This window comes from Tenebrio molitor, chromosome 2 (assembly GCF_963966145.1).
Source record: "Tenebrio molitor chromosome 2, icTenMoli1.1, whole genome shotgun sequence".
NCBI lineage: Eukaryota > Metazoa > Arthropoda > Insecta > Coleoptera > Tenebrionidae > Tenebrio > Tenebrio molitor.
Window position 1 is genome coordinate 23,727,657 of NC_091047.1, and position 20,969 is coordinate 23,748,625.

Sequence of the window (20,969 nt, forward strand, 5' to 3'; positions counted from 1 at the left end):
AGTTACAGCGTGTAGAAATCGAAAATTTCTATTATTTTTGTACTTTCTATTCTTTTCCACACCACCACAGAGGTAGAGCAATTGGGTGCGTTTTTTTTATGTGGTGTCCCCAGTGGGCATAGTCCACGATGCAGTCGAAGTTTACTGTTTTACTCTTTTTGATCTCTTTGTAGCGTAGACGGACCCTAATAATCTAGATAGAACGGTATAGATGAATTCATCAGAGTTTATGAATTCGAGAATTCCTCTTGAGAATTTTCCTCTTGTTCCTCAAGGTCATCATCATCATCATCAAGATCATCTGGCGTTTGCCAAAATAGAAATTAATTGATTTCAGGTATTTGTTCGTCTTGATCTTCAAATTCTGGAAAGTCTGTGATTATTTCATTATCCGTGCGAGATACGTATATCTAGCCAATTACAAAAAATGTAGAACATACAATTCTCTACAATTTTTGTTCTTTACGTTTTTTTGTCAGATCAATAGTTTCGTAGTTACAGCCTGTAGAAATCGAGCATTTATTGTTTGTCCGTCTAAGGGAATATCGGACTCCAACGTGTATACTAATGAAACAGGTAAACGCCAAATGATCCTGATGATGATGATGATGACCCTGAGGAACAAGAAGAAAATTCTCAAGAGGAATTCTCGAATTCATAAACTCTGATGAATTCAGTTCATCTAAACCGATCGATCCAGATCATTTGGATCCGTCTACGTTACAAAGAGATCAAAAAGAGTAAAACAGTAAACAGACAACCCCCCAAGGTCGCAAACTCAGCAATAGTGATAATATGCCTAATAAAAGATACCTGCCAAGTATAAACTTTTCTGTACCTTTTGCAAGGTGGAGCCATTTTTATGTCTCTATTGACTGGACTAATACTTGGAAAACCAACTTTTAGCTGAAATTTGTAGTTGCATTTGGAGAGAAAAAGAATTGTACATTTTTTTCTTAAAATGTATTGTTCTAAAAATATGGAAGTTAAGAAAAAACCCTATCAGATTCAGAATTAGGACAATTTTTAATAAGTAGATATAAAAGCTTTTTTGGATTTAATAAGCCAACAAAAATCTATAATAGTGTATTATGGAACAAGGTTTATATTAGTATATTAAAACATGAGTTTTATAAAACGAATTTTTGTGTTATTTTTTCTAATTTGCATATTAAATACATGTTTTTTTACAAATAAAATCTATTATGGTAATTTAGGGAATTTTGTGACAGTTGGTGACACATTTATTTCATGGTTAACATTTAAAGTAAAATTCTAAATTTGAATCTAGACTAAACATAAATGTCATTTTTCGCAAGTGAAATTGCAATTAAAGATGAATTATCTAGAAATGCGGCAAATAGCAGAGAATACCAGTCAATTTGCGCCCGGCAATGTGTGTTACCAACTGAAAATAGTTCCTAGATTTCGGATGTGTTAATAGCTTGTTAAAACAGCAAATTAGAAAAACACCTTTTTACTCACGAGTTATATTAGGTACGAGCGTAACGAGCTTGTTATTAAAATATAATTGTATACAAAGTGATTCACGAGTAATAATGAGCCTAACAAAATTTGTGATGCAACCAACAATACATATCCCCCATAGTTTTTTAGTTTGTTTTTATTGATTATGATTTTGATTAAATTTGACAAATGTAATGTCGAGCATGTTGACTATGTTGTATAAAATTGAAATATACACTGCGTTTTTTATTTCGCTGAACATACAATGTAAAATGGCTATGTTCAGTTCTAAAATGGACAAGTCAATTCATTTGAAATAGGCAACCAAACTTACACATCCATGAATCCTATGTTCAGTAAAATAAAAAACTCACGGTATATTTTTTAAACCCACATAATCAGTCCAAATGTAATGTAATGTTGGCTGCATCATAAATTTCGTTAGGGTAATTATTACTCGTGAATTACCCTGTTGTACTTGTACCTACATATTGTGTCACACTGTATATTCATTCGTATTTTTATATATTTCATTCCTATACCTATATTTATATTTTAAAGTCATATGTTGTACAAAGAATATAGATTTAGACATTCATAACTTCCAAGCATATTATAAAGAACTGATAAACACAAATATATCAAAAACTTTAAATTAGATATGTCCAGATTTCAACTTTTTTAACATTCAGATACACAGAATAAAAGAGAAGATTTTGTCAGAAAAAATTATCTGACGGATAAGAGAGATTTGATTTTATGATTAATGATCCGGTGCACTTTTAAGAATGTTTTCGAGTGAAGTCTCGCTTCAAGGTTATTTAAAGTGGAATTTAAGACTTGCTTTCGACAACATACCAAGTTGAATCTGAAAACAATTTCAACGTCTTCGTAAAGTTGCGCTGAAAAATTGTATGAATCTTGGAAAAGTAACTTTTCAGTGAAATTATCTCACCTCGACATTTTAATGTCGACTGCACCAAAACTTTTGCGATGCTATTGCCAACTTCGCCACTTAAACGGATATATGGATTGGAAAAATAACAAAAGCATTTCCGTTTCCTGACCATAATGTTGTTTTTGTTTTGTATTTTTTTTTAGGCAGAGATGTTCGAAATGTCAACTGACACACTTTTAATTCTTTCTCTTTTCCCTATTTGCCTCGCCATTCGAGTTAAATGAGACTTGCATTTGAATAGTTTTGGAGGTTTCTTCACAAGTATGAGATAGGCCACCGACACTGTTTGTTTCTTAATTTTTCGACAATACACCGATCAACTCACCCCCATAATGGTTTAATATGGCTTAAAAACTATTATAATATAAAACCACCAGATATACGACTGTGTAAAAATTGAATGGATGGTATTTAAATTTTCGTTACTCCGTTCAGAACACCGTGAAAATGGTTTCTCAAGTTATTGAATGCATAAACTTGGAAATGCCACAGAAAAATTATTTATGGAGCACATTCTCTGAGAAAAATAGAAATTTATAAGGCGCTTCAACGATTTTAATGTTTTGCCGCTATAAAATTTTATTTATATGTTAAACATATCCTTCGCCATTGTTCGATATTTTGGGCTACGTAATTAGCCGAGAAAGACTTAAATGGTAAAATTCCTTTCGTAAACGTGTTCCTGAGTTTGATGTTTTTAATGAAAATGTCTAATTATAAATTTAAAATTAAGGAGAAGCATCAATTTTGTGTATTAAAAACTGTTAAGTAGGAGGCTACTACGAAAACAGTCCGTTAAAAGGAGTTGAGCAAGTAGGGAAAGTTTGGTTTGGCGTCGGTGGCGGAGATGAAAGGGTAAAATCGTGAAAATTAACTGTTGCAATTATTTTAATTAGAGTTTCCCACATCGGAAGTGTAATTTGTAAATTTGTTTACCCAATTTTTTAAATTCAGTTCGATTCAAGTTTTTAAACATTAATTTAAATTATATTTGTCAAGCGAGTGTATTATTTACTTTATGTAATTGAGGACATTCTGCACTACAAGGTTGTGGAAGAATTTGCCTACTGAAAAAATATAAAATATGTAGTAGAAATTGGGTTAAACTTTAAGGTATAGATATCGGGTGTTTTTTTAAATTTCACTTCGTAGTAGTAGTTGAAGAATCGATTGTGAACGCACCACTCGTGTAAAAACGTAACGTAACGTAACGTAAACAATTGATCTGTGATCCGTAACCCATATAGTGCGTTCACAATCGACTCTTCAACGGCTATGAGGTGAAATTTTAAAACACACCCGATACTTCGTACTGTAACGATTCAGTTAAGCACGTTAAGTAGAATATTTTTTTTTTGAGGAACAATTTAAAGAAGACTTATTTATTGAGGGAGAAATATTAAATACATATTATTAATTTTTAAATATTTAAAAATATTTTGCTGGCGAAATGTTGTAATTTTTTAAGTAAATCCGAAATGTTACACAAGCTAAAATTTATCCGCTTTGAAAAAACTTCAGTCCGAAGGGAAACACTTGTTCTTCTTGAAAAAAAATTAACTCGTTAACTCGTCATCTTCCCTTAGGCCGGAAGACTGCGTGATGACTAACATGTATGATTTTTAGCGCAGAGCACGTAAAAGCCACCTTACGAGAAAAAATTCTATTGTTCCTCGTCAAGTAGGATGTAGCGTCAACGGATTTATCAAGGCGGTATAACGTTATTTGAGAAGCCGTAGTACACTTTGTACTTATTGCACTTTGCAGACTTAGATTAGAGAGAGGTTTTTATAGAAGGGGGAGACGATGTATTATTTTAGAAACGCTTTAAAAATAGATCCAGCAAATTTAATATAATTTACGTATTCTTTTTTTTATTTTGCTCATTTGCTCATTTCACAAAAGGTTAAATTTTTGAAAACGCGATTTTAAATATTTAAGCAAAAGTCCCCTTTCAATTTGTTGATTTAAAAATGTTTACCTTCAATTATCTTTGAAAATCTTTTTTTTTTGACATTAGATTTTTTTTAAAGTTCAAAACGCAAACTAGTAAGATAATTGAAACAAGCTACGACTAAAACTTCTAAAACTTTTCTTTGTACTTACCATAACAAATTAATTTTGGAATTTCATATCAAAGTCTAGAGCACTGAATATTTAAATATTCTCTTGATCTGACAATCTCGCGGTTTCTAATTAATGCAAATTATAAGATAATCAAATTTCCACACATTCTAAAACATTATTAAGGGAATTTTAGGTAACGTTTTGATTAGAATGTCAAAACGAATGTGCCTTATCTTAATTAAATTTCAACTAATGCATAAATTCAGAGCTGTAATTTCAACCATTTTCATATAACCAAAGTTTTTATCTACGACAGTAGATACAGATTATATCCTATTTATCCGAGGCATTATTCCAAACAAGTAATGACGTACTTTACGGCACTATCTGCTGTAACGAATGGTTTACCCTGCACCTTGGGATAAAGTAATGTAATAAAATATGACTGGAACTAAAATAACGATTAACGATTAATTAAGCAGATCTTTATCTAATTAAGAATGCTCTCTTCGCAAACTTTCACAAAAACTAAAATCAAAATTTTGCTGTTTGTGTGGTTGCTAAGGTGCTGCTACGATTTTGAAAACAATCAGAGCCTAGTTCTACTAGAATTTGAATTGAATAGTTCCTAAAATAAATTAAAACATTTTGATCGGTCGTAAATAAAATTATGTGTGCGCGATAATAATGTCAGTATCCCACTTGTTGCATACAATTTAGTATAATTGAGTTACTAAACCGTTTTTTTTTTTTTTTTGGTGAAATAATTAAACAACAATTCATAGATTGCCACAATGATAAAGATATACCAAACTGTAAGCAAAAGAAATTCAACTCAAACCTTTTTGTCAATTTTTTATATGGGAATGGTTAAGCACTCTAGGCTGAACTAGTCACCTACTGAAACGATTCATTCCGTAACAGAAAATTTCAGTCAGAAATAAATCAGATTGTGTTTTCGCATGCTTCGAGCTAGATAAAAAGAAAATAAAACCTTTTCGTATGTGGCAGAAAATATTATGTTGAACGCTATATAATAGATGTTACGATGTTTTTCCAACATTACACCGGCAATAAACAGGAATAATGCCAGCGAAAATAAAATCGTCAAATTTTTAGATACTCACGTGTTATTGTAAGTGCGGCTACGTGTAAGCACGACATTATCAAGCTTTTCACTTTTGCACGATTGCTTCGCAATCTCGGACGGAATATTTCGTGGAAACACCCTGTAGATCAGCCTCTTCAGTCGTTCAAAGCACGATCTCGCTCCGTCTGAGGGATACAATTCCGTAAAGTTTGTTGCCAGCTTAAATCTACGGACCGAATTTTGTTGTTTTTTATTTTCGTTGGCCTTCGCTAAAGGGTGGTGCTGTTCATTTTACTCGAATAAAAGAGACAGCTGCACTTTTTTAGTTCGTAACCGCTCGAACGCTTCTTTATGAGGCAAAGCAATTAAGAAGATGGAAATAATGAATGGCTTTTCTATAAGTCCCAAAGAAGGCAATAAAAAACGACGATTTTAATTAGTGAAGTTGGAGAGCGAAAAACTTAGCGAAATCCGCAGTCAGCCGGATTCGACACAACAAACTTCCAAATCACGTTCAGCAGAATGTTAAATTTTTTATTAATGTGTTGTGGTCGCTGCAATTCACCGCAGCTGAGAAATATACTCGGTATAACAAAAAGATTCTCCTTCTTACTCGTTTTATGTAAGTTTTAAAATTACAAAAAGAATTGTGTCTTCATCTAATGAACAACCACATATCCGGTTGCACAGCATTCAGGCCGGCTTAATTTATCAGATATGTTATTAATATCAAGTAATGATAAAATGTATTGTAATACCTGAGTGTAGAACAAAATTATCCTAAAATCCATCTACCTTTAATATCGCCCAACCTCATTATTATTGCTATAGTTATTATTACTATATTATATTATAAAAGAGGAGGGCACGGCATTGAGGCCGGATATTTCTATCAAGTAATGACAATTCCTTTTTGCACGACATCTACATATCTATGAGGAATTGAATAGTACTATTACATATTAATACAAGGTGATTCACGAGGAATAATGAATGCAACCCGCAATTCATCAGGAGAAAAACCCGGACATTTACCGCTTCGATGTCCGGCTTTTTGTTGCAATGTATTGTGGGTTGCATTTTCTATTCATTATTCCTCGTGAATCACCTTGTATTTATTTGAAATTTTCGTTGGTTAAGTACCTAGTATGTAAAAAATATTTCTTCAATTCTCTCTGTAAGAAATGTCATAAATTAATAAGAATCACCCCTTTGAGGTAAATTCCACAAGGCTTATAAATCAAAATTGTTTGAAATATTTTTTTTTCTACTCCTATGTTTAAAACGCCATTTATCGCATATGTTTCCATGATGCTAAGTGATCTTTTAAATACACCTTGACAAGCTGTGACTTTGTGCGCTTTAGTCACGAGGTGAAGTTAGCAACGGGCTTTTTGGTCACGCTCTGGCTCTGGTTTTTTTAATAGCAAAAATTATGTGACACTCAAAATAAAGTTAGTTGTCCCTTGTCAATTGACGTTTATCAGGTTCGAATTTTATGTTTAAATTAACGTTGAATAAAGAAGTTACGTGTTATATTTGCATTGTTCATTTGGTCGTAGAAAAAGTATAGTATGCAACTCGTTTATAAACTTCTCTAGACACTCGTTTATTAAACACTCACTCCACTCATGCCTAATAAAACTCGTGTCTAAAGTGCCGTTTATAAATCTTGTTGGATAATATACTACAGCGTGATCAACTGTGACTGAGTCTGTTGTCACTGAAACAATTGAAAAGTATTGGTATTTTTTTGTCTCGTAATTGGCACTGACCGGAAATTCTAACTTGACTTGACTTGGCTATGTTTATGCTATTAAAAAATGAACATTTGATGGTATATGGTAAAGTTGCCTGTCAACACTGTCAAATCTGACAACCAGAAATGTGTTTAGATTACAGTGATACCAAAATCATTCAAATTTTCATTGTTACCAACAGATTCAGTCATTCTTGATCAGGTTGTATTTAAATTACATCTATATGGCGCCAATGTTGTGTAAAATTCGAATCTACATATAAAATGTTAGTATCCATTTGAAGAACGATTTAACAACAAAATGTATCTTTGAATTGTCGTAAACCATAATTTTGTGGGCGCTTTGTAGTTCCAGAATGCAGACAACGATAATATATCCTGCTACTTTACAAACAAATAAACGATATTACAGTCGCAATAAAATTCTTGTTTTCATGTAACGAGTCTGGAAGTCTAATAAAATCTAATTTGAATTTAATAATTTCCGACGAAAATGATGGATATATGGCAGTGTGCAAAAGTTTCTCATATTCTAACAAGTTATTCTGAACAGGAGCGCCTCGCCACCCACATTAATTCCATTGGCAAATGTTGCAAACACGACAGTTGAAATTTTCACTAACCTGTAGTTTACTGTACTTAGCGCAAAATGAAATGGGTGGTTAATAAATTACTATTATTTCGAACGTCCACCTACAATGTAACTTATTTGTTTGTATTGTGCAATTTGGTAACATTTCTGACGTGTTTCAGCATACAAATCACTCCGCTGCGAATGCCCCATTGTTTGAATTACATGTAGCGAACAAAAATTATTGTCGACGGACAATTATGTCAAACCTGAAAAATATATTGTATAAATTTTTCATTAATATTTAACATATTACTTATTCAAAATATATGAATCACAATAAATTAGTAATAAATTGTTAATAAATATTACAATTGTTATTGATGCAACATGTGTATGACGCACAAGTTTCTTTAACACTGGGAAGTTTACACATACGAGTGCAGCGAGTGTTATACAATGTGATCAAAAAGAAAACAAATCAGAGCAGGCGTTGCAAATAATAATAATCGATCATGTCATGTCATTTTAGACATCGGAATTACATATAATTGTGTATTTTATTATTATTACATATCTGATAATGGAGAAAATTGATAAAATAAACAAGAGCAATATTTCACATTCCTTAGAATGGCTAATTTACCAGCTTTATTGCCAAACGCGACGCCACTGGTAAGTAGATTTTTTGCAGAAATAGCAAAGAAACGTCAACGACGAGCTGTTGTTAACCTACAAAACAACTCTTCTATTTCGACAAAGTTTACAGACGTTTACTGTAATTATTGTAAGCAACAATTATCCCAGAATAAGAATGTAAACTTTACTCTCAAGTAGAGGAAGAAAGCGCTGGCGTTACCCACTCTATAGTCTATTTTTTCCTGGTAGGCGCGTGCGTGCGCATTTACAAAATCCTGCAACGAAATACGACTTTCCTATTGGTTACTTTCTTTTTCTACTTACACTAGAGAAATGTGCAATATTGCAGTGTTCTGCACTGTCAATCAGGTCCAAGCTGCCATTTTTGTTTCATCGTCTCTTAGTTTTCCTTTCGTGCTTTGTGTCTGTTTTGTTTCTGTTTTGTGTGTGTTTTGTGTTGTGTCCGTTTATTTATTAAAAAAACAGTTCTTAGTTCTTAGAGGTTAAGAAGTTTTTATATGTCAACAAGATGTCTCAATTTCGATCACCAAATAAACGGCGTAAGTTGGATGTATGCTAACAGCAAGTAACAGTTTTTTATTAATGCATATTTATAGCAAATTTCTCACAAGCCGAGAAAGAAATGACCTTTAAAGTATTTCGTGGGATCTCCAAGGATTTTGCCGAGTTAACCAAGACGGCTCAAATGGAAAAAACTGCAGATTATGCTGGTATTGATTTCTGAGTTTTTTTTTTTTTTGTTGTATCACAGGTTAATTTAATTATTTTGTGTTGAAGGTTGTGGATTTAGAACCATTCAACGATACTTGGCGGAAGAAAAGAAGTGTGGGCAATTACAGGCACCGAAGAAACCTGATAGGAAATGTATGATTCAATTGGATGAACATCAAAAATATCTCATTCGAAAAACAGTGCACTCATTTTTCTCTGCAAACAGAATTCCCACAATTGATGCTGTGTACAGGGAAGTGCAAAACAATGAATGATGATTGTTTTATTTTTTTTTTTTTTTTAATCAACGATTGAATCCAAAAGTATCGAGTTGTTTTGTACCCAATTTAACTCCTGTATGTATAAAATAAAAATAAAAAATGTTGTACATATAATATTTGTTATCAATTTTTCTACGGGTTTATTCATAAACTTTTTTGTTTACATTTTACAAATTATACAAAAATTAAATCATAATCATGAGTTTTAATGTGCAACCACAAATACTGATCCCCTAGATAATATGCAACCAAAAATACTAACAATTCCTGCATCCTGCTAAAAATCTTAGCTATGTGATTCTACCTTTCGGAGATGCGCACACACGCGTCTACCAGGAAAAAATAGACTTTAGTTTGATTTTGCGCACCGATTCTTACCACGTGGTCTCTAAATAGCCAATGGGCGACGCGAAGCGTTTGATTTAATACAGCACAATTGCGGTGGAGATTGAACGTACAATTTTTAAGATATGTGTTTGTACCAGATACGTCAGGTATCGAAAAATAGTGGCAACCTCCACCTTCTCTTGCACAAGCGCTGTATCAAAATTAGACGCGCCGCCACTGCTTTTTAACATGGCTTTGGTTCGGGATAACTATGACCGTACTCCCATCCCTGACTCGTGCAAATATTTTCGACTGGTAAATCCTTGGTGACGCAAAGTAAACACTTGTCCTTTATAAATTATCAAAGTTGAACAAAGTGTCGTAAAAAAATCAAGTTGATGCTTAAGGAAACAACGATTAATAGTCTTAGTTCGTCCATTCGTGAGTGTTGTGGATATGCTATAAAAATGATAATTAATGATACCAGGTCCGAAAATAGCCGCACGAAAGCACCTTCCAGGATATCATCTTGTTCTGATTGTTTGTCTATTTGGTAATTAAACCAAGTTTAATTAAACTTGTGTACGTACCTGTTAGCGGCGTACCGATCGCGTGAAAATGGGAACAAAAAGTTTGTTAATTTAATATCGGTTATGTTTACTATCAATTTCAAAACCAATTATTTTTTTGCACCTGGAAGATAGGAGCAAGACACTTTTCTTCTAATGTAATCGTATCTAGCGTTGTTCCAGGTCTAAACGAGCGTGTCGCGTGTACGTGAGAAAGGAAAAACTGTTCGGTCTAGTTAAAATATCCGCATTTTAATGAAAACATTGGAAAATAAAGCGAGCCGAGAGTTCCCATTATAAGAGACATTTGAAGGTAATTTAATGTAATGAATATGTCAGGACTGCGCCTTTTTCGCTTACATGTCGTTCTATAAAAAGAATCGTTTGAGAAGTGACACTTTAGTGTGATGCAGATGTACGAATACAAAGAAAAACATTCTTTGGCTTCATCAAGAGCGCACAAATTTTGTAGCTACTGCTGTGACATGTTCATCTCTCTATCTGTTTCCATCATCCTAGAACTGGAACAGATTAAAAATAAATTCAAAATGGATTAGTCAACTGCAAGTAATCAATACTTGACTTCAGTTACAAAGAATCTCCTTTTGCATATTGCATAGTTTCAATTAGATTCGTAAAGTGGGTCTTAAATAACAACAAAATCTTATCTTTTGTAGTTTCCACTTTTAATTAAATTTCTAAATCAAGCGTTAACCAAGTTTTTCTCGTTTAGAGAATTCAAAACTTTTTCGATAATTATTAAGCTTCTACCAAATAAGGTTAAATAATAGTTAAATGCCTTGTATTGAGGACATGTTTTTTTTATCGTTTTGAGTTGAAACAATGAATTATGCTTCGTACTGTGTGTTTAAAAGAATATTTTAGTTAAATGTTAGTGGGATATAGGGCATATGTGTGGCGCCCTTAATACAGATCGCATCGCAACACCGATATGTCAATCAAAATGATTTATTAGATGCTACATTTTGACGTAACTGGAATATTTCAAAGCCTATTAGATTTTGTAGATAATATTCAACTTACACCATATGATGTAAAAAAGTCATTCAAATTATCTATGAAAAACTATAGTCGATGTCTTAGTTAAATGTTCCTTTAAAATGTCATTATTGTGCTTTGAAAGTGTATTGGAATTTCATTTTTGTTGGAAAAACGTAACAAATATTTGTTTTGGCAAATAAGTACATAGGTGAACAGATCAGAACAACACATAAAAAGAAAGAAATAATAAAGAAAATGTATTCATATTTTATTTAACGAAAGGATAATAGCATCAGAAAAATATCCGTAGTAAAGTAGAATTTACCAGAAGGTCATTACAAGTTACTTAAAAGTATTATAGAAACTAAATAATTAGATAACAAAGTTCAAATGTTATACTTGTCATTGCGAAAATTAGAAAATGATTAAAAGCCATTTCTAAATGGCATCAAATAGTTATTTACATTACGTATGCGGTAGGCTACATTTTGCAGCGCTAGGTTTTTAGTTTGAAACACGACCGCGAGGCGGGAGTGTTTTAACAGTGGTTTTAACAAAAACCGAGCGATGTAAAATGCCTGCCGCATTAGTAATGTATTAATCTTTTTGGCCGATGACCCATTACTCGGTTTCTTAAATTTGCAATTTCTTGTAAGCAATAATTTTGCAAAACCTGTCAACAAACTGACATTTAATAAATGAAATTGATAAATAAATGAAAGTTATTTTATTATACCGATAGACTGACATGTTAACGATTTATACCACAAAATGACGCCATCACACTTCAGCCGAAAACAATTAAATTTTATTCATTTTTGAAAACTGAATGGATCAATGGTAGCGGTATCTTGTCTTAGTACATACTTTATTTATGATGATAAGCTAGCAGTTTTTTGGAGGTCCCTGAAAGCTGAAAATCCTGTATGAATTTATAAGATTTAATGCAATTTTGCTTTATCTACCGTAGTTTTCGATACAGAGGTTAATTAAATTCCCTAAAATGACATTTTCAAAATTTTAACAATTTATATAAATTGCTAATCGGTTTGATCCCCCGATTTGTATATTTCCTTATTCTTATTAATAATGCAGCCACTATTTTAATTTGACCGAACCTTTGAAAGTTTTTCACATTGAACTATTTCCCTTGATTAATGTTTTACCTCAAAATACCTAAAGTTGTAGGTGGTAAGATTTAATAAATGTTATGCACCCCAGTTGTCCAATAAACTGAGACAACCCTGAGCGTGTGTAATAATAAATTGTTAGAAAACTGAGTTCATTTTGTCTAAACGTTTTATTATCTTTCATTCAACGTGTGTAGAAGAACGTTAAGTAGGAAAATAAGAAAAAATATCGAGTGTTCAAATGAAATCCTGGGCTGGGAAGGCGTTGGAAACCGTCAATTGTTGTGCTTTTTTAAAGCGTAGATTAATTGGAGTATGTTGACAGCTAACCTAAAATTTAGACCCAAAAATTTTTTCATTTTTTCTTTCTTTGCAATGTTGTACATCAATAATAGAATAACGTAACGATTTCTATTCTCGAAGCAAATATCTAAGGACACCCTTTGCTGCAAACAAACATGTTTAATTATGTTTCGATTAAACATAAACAAATGTCATTCGTGTCAAACCGCGGGAAATTCAAACTTTACACTGTTCTAGACGGTTTAATTTTTCCAACGCCTACTCAGCCCAGGATTTCATTTGAACGCGCGATATATAAATATATTTAATATACAGGATTATTATAAATTATTGTAGTCGAAGCAAGCAATGTGCCGTGAACTGTCAATATGTAGTGTCAACTGTCGATCAACAATCAAAACACAATCAAGTATTCACTTATTCACATAATTTTAATTATTGGGCTACAACTTGGGCTACAATCCTCTGTATATAAATATAATGATAATGAAACTCTGTATCAGAACTTTGATAAGCGATCAGTTGATCACGAATCTAGAAATAACAAGGACTCTCTTTTAATAGCAACAAACTTAAATTGGTTCTGGTGGAAGTGTTATTGCTTTAGTCCTTTAGTGTTACAAGACATAATTCGTCCGAAATCACTAATTCTAATAAATAAATACTCCTATAATAAAACATAATGTCTGTCACCATATTTTCAAACGCGTGAGGTTTCTAGTAAAATTTACAATTTCAAATGTGTTGTAGACACCAACAATAACAAACAATTTTCATCTCATTGAAAACACATTTTAATGTAAACATTATGTTTCAATCAACTTAGAATGTATTTTTAAAAGACAGAACATTACACAAATAAAATGTGTTCATAAAAGAAACAATTAGGTCACAGATGCCCATTTTTATTAATTTAATCTGAACAATGGGTGAAAAGTAAAAATTGTCTGATTTTATATGTCCAAAAGAAAAAGTTACGGAAAAAAGCTTCACGCACAAGTATTTATTATACGTATTATATATTATATATGTTTATTATACGTTCGAATATTTTTCATTACCATTTGATTTACGAGGAGTTATTGATGCTCTTATGAAAAGCGTTCAAAAAAACTCGTGGTCAAGTGGCTTGTTGCTTGCTTTTATTTCCCTTGACGACAGCGTTGCTTTATCGGCTGTCAAACCGTACATGTCAAACGTCATTTGTTCAGTGAGCAAGCAATGGCGTGAAGTGATTTTTGCAAGAAATATTCTTTCTAGAACCAACAAACGAAAGAATTCCTGGTTTTCTTACTTCTACATGATGGTTTTTACTTTAAGTTAACGACTTAATTTAGAATTAAACAAAAATTACGAGGTTGTATCTACATAAAATGTCAAAGCATGCCAACTAAAAAGACGACCTGAGTTTACAGAACAGAGGGAAAACCACGTCCTGTTTGACCACAAAAGTTTTTGGACGCTCGTTATTTCTACAGTATGCCGAAAAACAGTCAAAAAGTCAAAGTCAACTCGATGAACTTTTCATTTGAACACCTGTTATAACCAAAATAACCTTTTTTTTAATGTTGTGTCAAGTTAAAACACCCGGTCAGTACCAATTACGGCACACAAAAAACACCAATATTTTTCAATTGTTTCATTGCCAACAGACTCAGTCATTATTGATCGCGCTGTACTTTCGTCAAGATGAGGAGAAGTGGCATTCAAATTGGTACAATTGCGTATCACAGCCACAGAGTACTGTGGGGAAGCGTGTAAACGCTTTACTTTGTGTTGTGGAGGTTAGGGGTTCAAATCCCAAGACAGATATGATTTTTTGAAGTGAAAACTTCTTTAGGCGCGCCACATACATTTTATTCCCGGGCAGTGAATTAGTTTCATGCGACACAGTAAAATCGTTCGCAGCACAAGCTAAATCGTTCGCAGATCAGCGACACGGCAAGCTAAAATCAAGGGAGTCGAGTTTTTTAGCGGAGCGAGCGAAAAACAATCAACTATGCGTCCATTTTAAATTTTCATTGTACGTTGTGTTGTGACCTGACTGACCTCAATGCAGAGCTGCAGGAGTACTAAAGAAGCTTGCATTCTTGCAGATAGTCTTTTGCTGCCTCAACGATGTAAGAATACCTTAATTAACAGTTTACAAAATAATAAACAATGAAACCTGTAAAGTGACAAGTGTGAACTGTCAGATGTCAAAGTGACAAATCCAGAAGAGGCGGCAAATCTATACGTATACCGTAAATCACAGCCAAGTACGATGTAATAAATATTTAATAATCCAGCACGATTCGGCATAGAACTTGCTTCCAAATTGTGGGCGAATCGTATTTGTGTTTAATCAAAAATCACCGCAAACTTTATGAAACCAGACCAGGCCTGTGAAAACTTCCGGCGAAATAATGAGACGATGACTTATCATCAAAATTTATTATCCACATCAGATAAATCACATCGAGGGTTAATCTCGAGTATAGCAATTTCTACAATGCGCAGAGGTAGAGAAGTTGGCGAGAAAGTAACTGGTAAAAGGACCAAATTTATGGCGCTTTGTTGCCTAATTAAAGCGAAGTTTGGTTAGGAATTTACATTTCCCAAGACAAAACTAATTTGGACTCGGAGAGCTCCCTATTTAATTAGGTCTAAATAAATAGTTAAACAGAAATGCCTCAATTTGATTTGATTTTAGAATGGAACATTTTTACCTGATGGGACAAAGAAAAGGGCACTAAGTGTGTATTCCACGGTCTATAATTTGTGTTTGTTTTACGTCGTATTACTTTATGGCATGCGATTGCTCTATCATTTCCAGGTATAAATTAGAATGATTGTGCATTTGTAATGACGCGATATGTACAAGTAAAGGCTGTAATTTAAAATGTTCGAAAAACCAGGTAATCAACCACGAAGAGATAAGGGTGTCGTGTTGAAATGCCATAAACGTAACGGTATTGCTCTTTGTTTAACAAATCAAACGTGTAGGTCTATTTTCCTTCAGAAAATTAACGGAACCGTAGGCGGGATTATTGATTCAAAGAGTTAAAAGTGACCCGTGAATAACAAGATTAAACCCATTCGCAGCCACTTACAGGCTGGTCTGATATGGAATCAGTTCTTGTTTGTTTCCAAAAGCATCACATCTTTTGGTCGTTAATGACAAATAAAATTACGACAAAGAGAACGACTTCTTCTTAAAATAAATTCTGAAATGCAACAAAATCTCTAGAGCAAAGAATATTTTGTGAGGTGGCTCTCAATCCTCTGCGTCAAGCGTTAATTTATAATAACTCATATAAGGAAAATTGTAGTTGTTGAATAATTCAGTAATTCAGATTTTGACGATGACAAGGTTAAAACGGAAATAAAAACATAGACAATCTTGAAGAGACATTTTTTAGACAGATTATATCGGGCCTTCAAATAAATATATATTTAGAGTAGGCCTAGGCAACATTCTAATTATTCTCCGGAGTTACACAGGTTACATAGTAAGCTTTTTCCCAATTTCATATTGTCAATTTCCGTGGAGGGGGAATAGGGAGAGTGCTCTACAAAAATTAAAAATATTTTTCTAACCTAATTTTATTTCATTAAAATGTCAGACGTTTCTTGTGTCATTTTCTACGCTGGAAAAATGTTGCAAACAATTGAATTTCCATAGGTTGCTCTAAATATAAATTTATTTGAAGGCCCGTTACATTTAGTGTGTATTATTATACCTAGGATGTCTTCAAATACTTCTTAACTTTCAGGAATCACTTTGTGCGTGATATCCGAGATAGAGCACAAGAGCCATCCCCATATAGCAAACTGGATATTAAAATTGGACACATTGGTTGTTTATCTATTAAAACAAATTTATTCGTTGTAATTTTATTAAGCACAAAATCAATTTTTACTTGTTTGTTTAAAAGAATTTAAAGCAATCTGTCACCGAAGTTGTAACAGTACGTTGTCTACTTTTAATTACGCTGAAACACACGGGCCAAAATATATTTTGAGTGTAACAATGTTGCGAGAGATAAATATTCATAGCAAAATGTTGGTAAATATTAACATTGTTCATAGTGAACAAACAGTGGTGCAATTTTTTCCTGTTAGTACTCATAAAAAAGGAATTTTTCGTGCGACGAAATGGCATCTGCATAAAACAAGACTCCCATCAGCTCGCTCCTTGCTGTCACACAAATTTACAGTAAAGACTAATACCGCCTCCGCCGTATGTGGCCTATTGCCAATAACAGACGTCATTAAATCGCTTAAGATTCTTGTAAATCGTGAATTTATTGCACGTTATAGATTCGCGTCGGAGCGCCATCGGCCAAAATATAACGAGAAAAAATACACAATTCCGTCAGTGGATTCGTGAAAACAACGCCGATACAACGTTATTGTACCACATTAATCAGATAATTGCATTCCGTAATCCTTTTCCTCGCCCCGATAATGATTTCTATACAAGCGAAAACTCATTTCCTGATTTTCATCAGATAACCAACCCAAATAAACGTGAAGAAATGTTAAGGTATGGGAGGGTCCACCAAATGGGGATTTCCTTTAATTAAGAGTGACTAGATAAATTGTTATGCTAGTTTAATTCACAATTAATATTCCGCTGCAGAGCGTCGGGGCAATTAATAAAAAAAAATATACACACCCTTTCCACGTAGCCAATTTTTCACGAGATAACTCGGATATTTTTTTCCATCCGTGGCTGATGAACAAAATGGAAATTTTAGCCACTTTAGTATTTGAAGTAAGTTATGAATACATTAATAAGGCCTTTGATCCAGAAGGTCCTCGACCTCTTTCGTATGAATTTAATTAACAGCTTTGACAAGCTGCGAATAAAAATGGCGCCGTAGGTCTTTAACCCACAGCTTTAATTTACTTATTGATCATAACACAATGCGTTGGCAGTTAGTAATTGTTTTAAATCAGAGTATATCACATTTGAAATATTAGTAATAAATATTGTATTCGCAATAAAATTCTTTATCTACTATCAATACATAAAGTCAAATTTTATGATGTTCATGTGAACCTCGTAATGAAAGAATTTACTGCACTAGTATGGTCAAGTGACACCTTACCGCACTACTTCTCTCAAGTGTTAAATAATGAAAAATTTGATTATACCTATTTTTTTTACAATAATAAAATATAATTTAGAATGTACTGTCGCGAGCAATAAATTTTGGTCGTTAGTGTCATTTCAAAATTTGGTTAGATTGTCACAAATTTAAAAAAATTCCCTGCCTGATTATGCCCATGTCAACAAAGTGTCAAAAGAATGACAAAAAATGACAATTAATGTCATGCAACATAATAGGTTATGATATTTACGACTGTTTTACAATGGAGCATTTTCGATTGCGTCAAAGAATGACCTTGACGATCAAAATTTATTGCTCCCGACTGTACATTATGAATTTAAATAAATATTAATCCAACTTAACCATACTGTCAGACTGAATTAAATTAATGTTACTAAATGTATAAAATTAATTTTTAATTATAAATTAATCCCTATAATAATTTTTACTATAAAGTAGATAATAAACGCAGAATAAAAAAATAGTATACTATACTCGTTTCATAAAACATTTTGCAACATGTCGTCTTATAAAACTTGTATTGTAATGTACTATTTCGGTTTGGAATTCGATGATTTGCCTTGCAACTACTTAGCAGCTACAATTTTTTAATTCTTTTAAACAACTAAAGTAAAGAAAATAGTATAAAAATGGATAGGTGACGATTTGCAGCAAAGCCGGCGTAGAATCGCGGCTAATTTTAATATCCACGTAGTAAAATATTTCATTTTAACAGAACTCTTTGTTTCCATGTTTGCTCTTTGAGCTTGACGTTTATACTAGCAATAGAAACTTAGCAGCATACAACACGGCTCTTAAATTCTTCACGCCCTGCAGCGCGCCGGGGTTGGTCCGCAATCCGCAATCCGCAAGATCCGCGCGAAGAAACCCGCCACTCGATGAATTAATTATTATGTTAAGCGTTCGTCGTTATTGTGACAATTTTCTCTTTATATTTGCGCCCCGTCGTTCCCCAGATTGGGTGTTTGGCTTCCCATACATTACCCAAAACCTACGTGTAATTAATTCAGAGTAATTCATCACCGGCAAACGGATAAGCAAGGAGTGTCGGGATGCCTGGTAAGCGTGTTTGAATATAAACAAGGACGAAATTAAATTAAATCCTTATAACCCCACGTCTTATTTACAGAAGAGTTGTAGGTGCTGCAACTGTGGCGTAAGTAATTACAAACATCATCTCTCAACAGGGGAAGGCATAAAAACTTTGTTTTTCGTCAGTTTCTTAAAATTAATTAAATTTCTTGATACAAGCTCCCTTCAAACCGAACCGGGTGCCAGATAGGGCAACAACTTTTTATTGTCGTAATTAAGTTTAAGCAGGAAGTTCACCCAAACAACGAGACATATCACGTTAAAGAAGTAACAAAAAATTGGTAGGTACATCTTTTATTAAAAGAAAAGTGGGGGTATGATGTATAAATAATAGCTATTTGAATACAAAACTGTGGAGTTATTTCTATTCAAATAGTATAAATGATTGTGGGATCCTAATAGGCGTTGAAAGTTTGCCGACTCTTTCACCAAAAATCGAATAATATTAGTATGATCTACGGTATGGAACCCTCAGAATAAATACAATTAATTACTACTTGATTTTATTTTTTTATTTGGAAAATTTCAATTTTTAAATGTCACTTAAAATCCATCAAGAATACGGAACGAAGACAATTATCGCGACGATCTAAAAATAACAAGTCATCAACCTTATTTATTTTGATACTGGAAATGGAGTAAATAAGGTGATTAAATAAATTACTTTTTTTCAGAGCCCACAACAAATCAGCGCGACGTCGGAATCCCGAAAGCGATCTAAAAATATCAGCTTCGGTGAAAAAAATCCGCATCCGTTTGAGAAGAAAGGACGCCATCTCTAGAATTTAAATCCAAGGATGTTGGAGCGAAAGATTAGACCACATTGTGTGCAAATCCTATATAAATCGGGTAATAAATAAAGAAGTTATAACAGTTTAAACGTGATCCATCTTGAAATAACGTTCTGCGTCATCGGCAAGCTTTCACATGCAGGGTGGCGCGGGGTGAGAGTCGTGTGGCGGAACTCATTATTTTTAAACTTTGGAAACATCATCTGACACGAATAAATTCGACAACATTTCGGAAAGTGCGTGAAACTAAAAACTAAACAACAGACAAGATGGATTATGACGTTTTTATGTCGGTATCTGTATTGGTAATTTTATTTCTGTTGTTCTGTGTGTTCGGAAATGGCTGACACGCAACTTGGGGACAGAGTTGACTGTGGGGTGGTCTCCACGGCCGGAATATTAATCACACTTGCAGACATCTTACAATACTGCAATTATAGTTCGGATACAAATTGATATCGGCTCTATACTTGCCGATTTTACATAACTGAAAGCTTGACACATCTCTATGTAGAACTTATTCAAACTAAACGTAATTTCACAATTATTTTATGTGTTTATTAAACTTGTAACAATCTGTAATAATAATGGACAAGTTAATATACAGAACAACAAAAACAATCACAACAGACACTGCAGGCCATGGCGATCTTAACATTTAATGAATCTTTAATAAATGGTAAAGTTCAACTAGGTTTTATTGACTGCGAAAGATTAATCTGCGACCCAGTGCAATCATATTGTGGAGATTTTCCTTTCTGAAATCAAAAATTCTCTCTCTATCGTCTGGAAAGTTACAATTTAATAACATCGCAGTTTCTCGAGGACAGAAACTACAAAATAGAATTTGCTTATCGAGTGTTTCAGCGCAGATGAATTATTAGCGAGCAAACTCTTCACAATACAATAGTTTAGAAAATATGAGAGGAAATAGTTATTTATGCAACATGTGTATAAGTATAATAATTTATAATTCTTCCTCTAGGGAACTCAGAAATTTTACCTATGTAGCCAAATACTTTTCTTCGACAGCATTATGTACCTACTTTTCGGGACTTCGGTGGATCCTGC

General features: G+C 33.2%; 2 long non-coding RNA genes across 2 annotated transcripts; both read left to right on the forward strand.

The window, feature by feature from the left end:
- The first annotated feature begins 8,933 nt into the window (after positions 1 to 8,933).
- LOC138123952 (uncharacterized) lies at positions 8,934 to 9,551 on the forward strand. The gene is made up of 3 exons (XR_011156956.1): positions 8,934 to 9,111; positions 9,169 to 9,282; positions 9,350 to 9,551. It is a non-coding gene; the product is annotated as an uncharacterized lncRNA (long non-coding RNA).
- Positions 9,552 to 18,573: 9,022 nt separating this feature from the next.
- On the forward strand, positions 18,574 to 20,604 carry LOC138124399 (uncharacterized). The gene is made up of 3 exons (XR_011157131.1): positions 18,574 to 19,074; positions 19,145 to 19,388; positions 19,782 to 20,604. It is a non-coding gene; the product is annotated as an uncharacterized lncRNA (long non-coding RNA).
- The last annotated feature ends 365 nt before the right edge of the window (positions 20,605 to 20,969 follow it).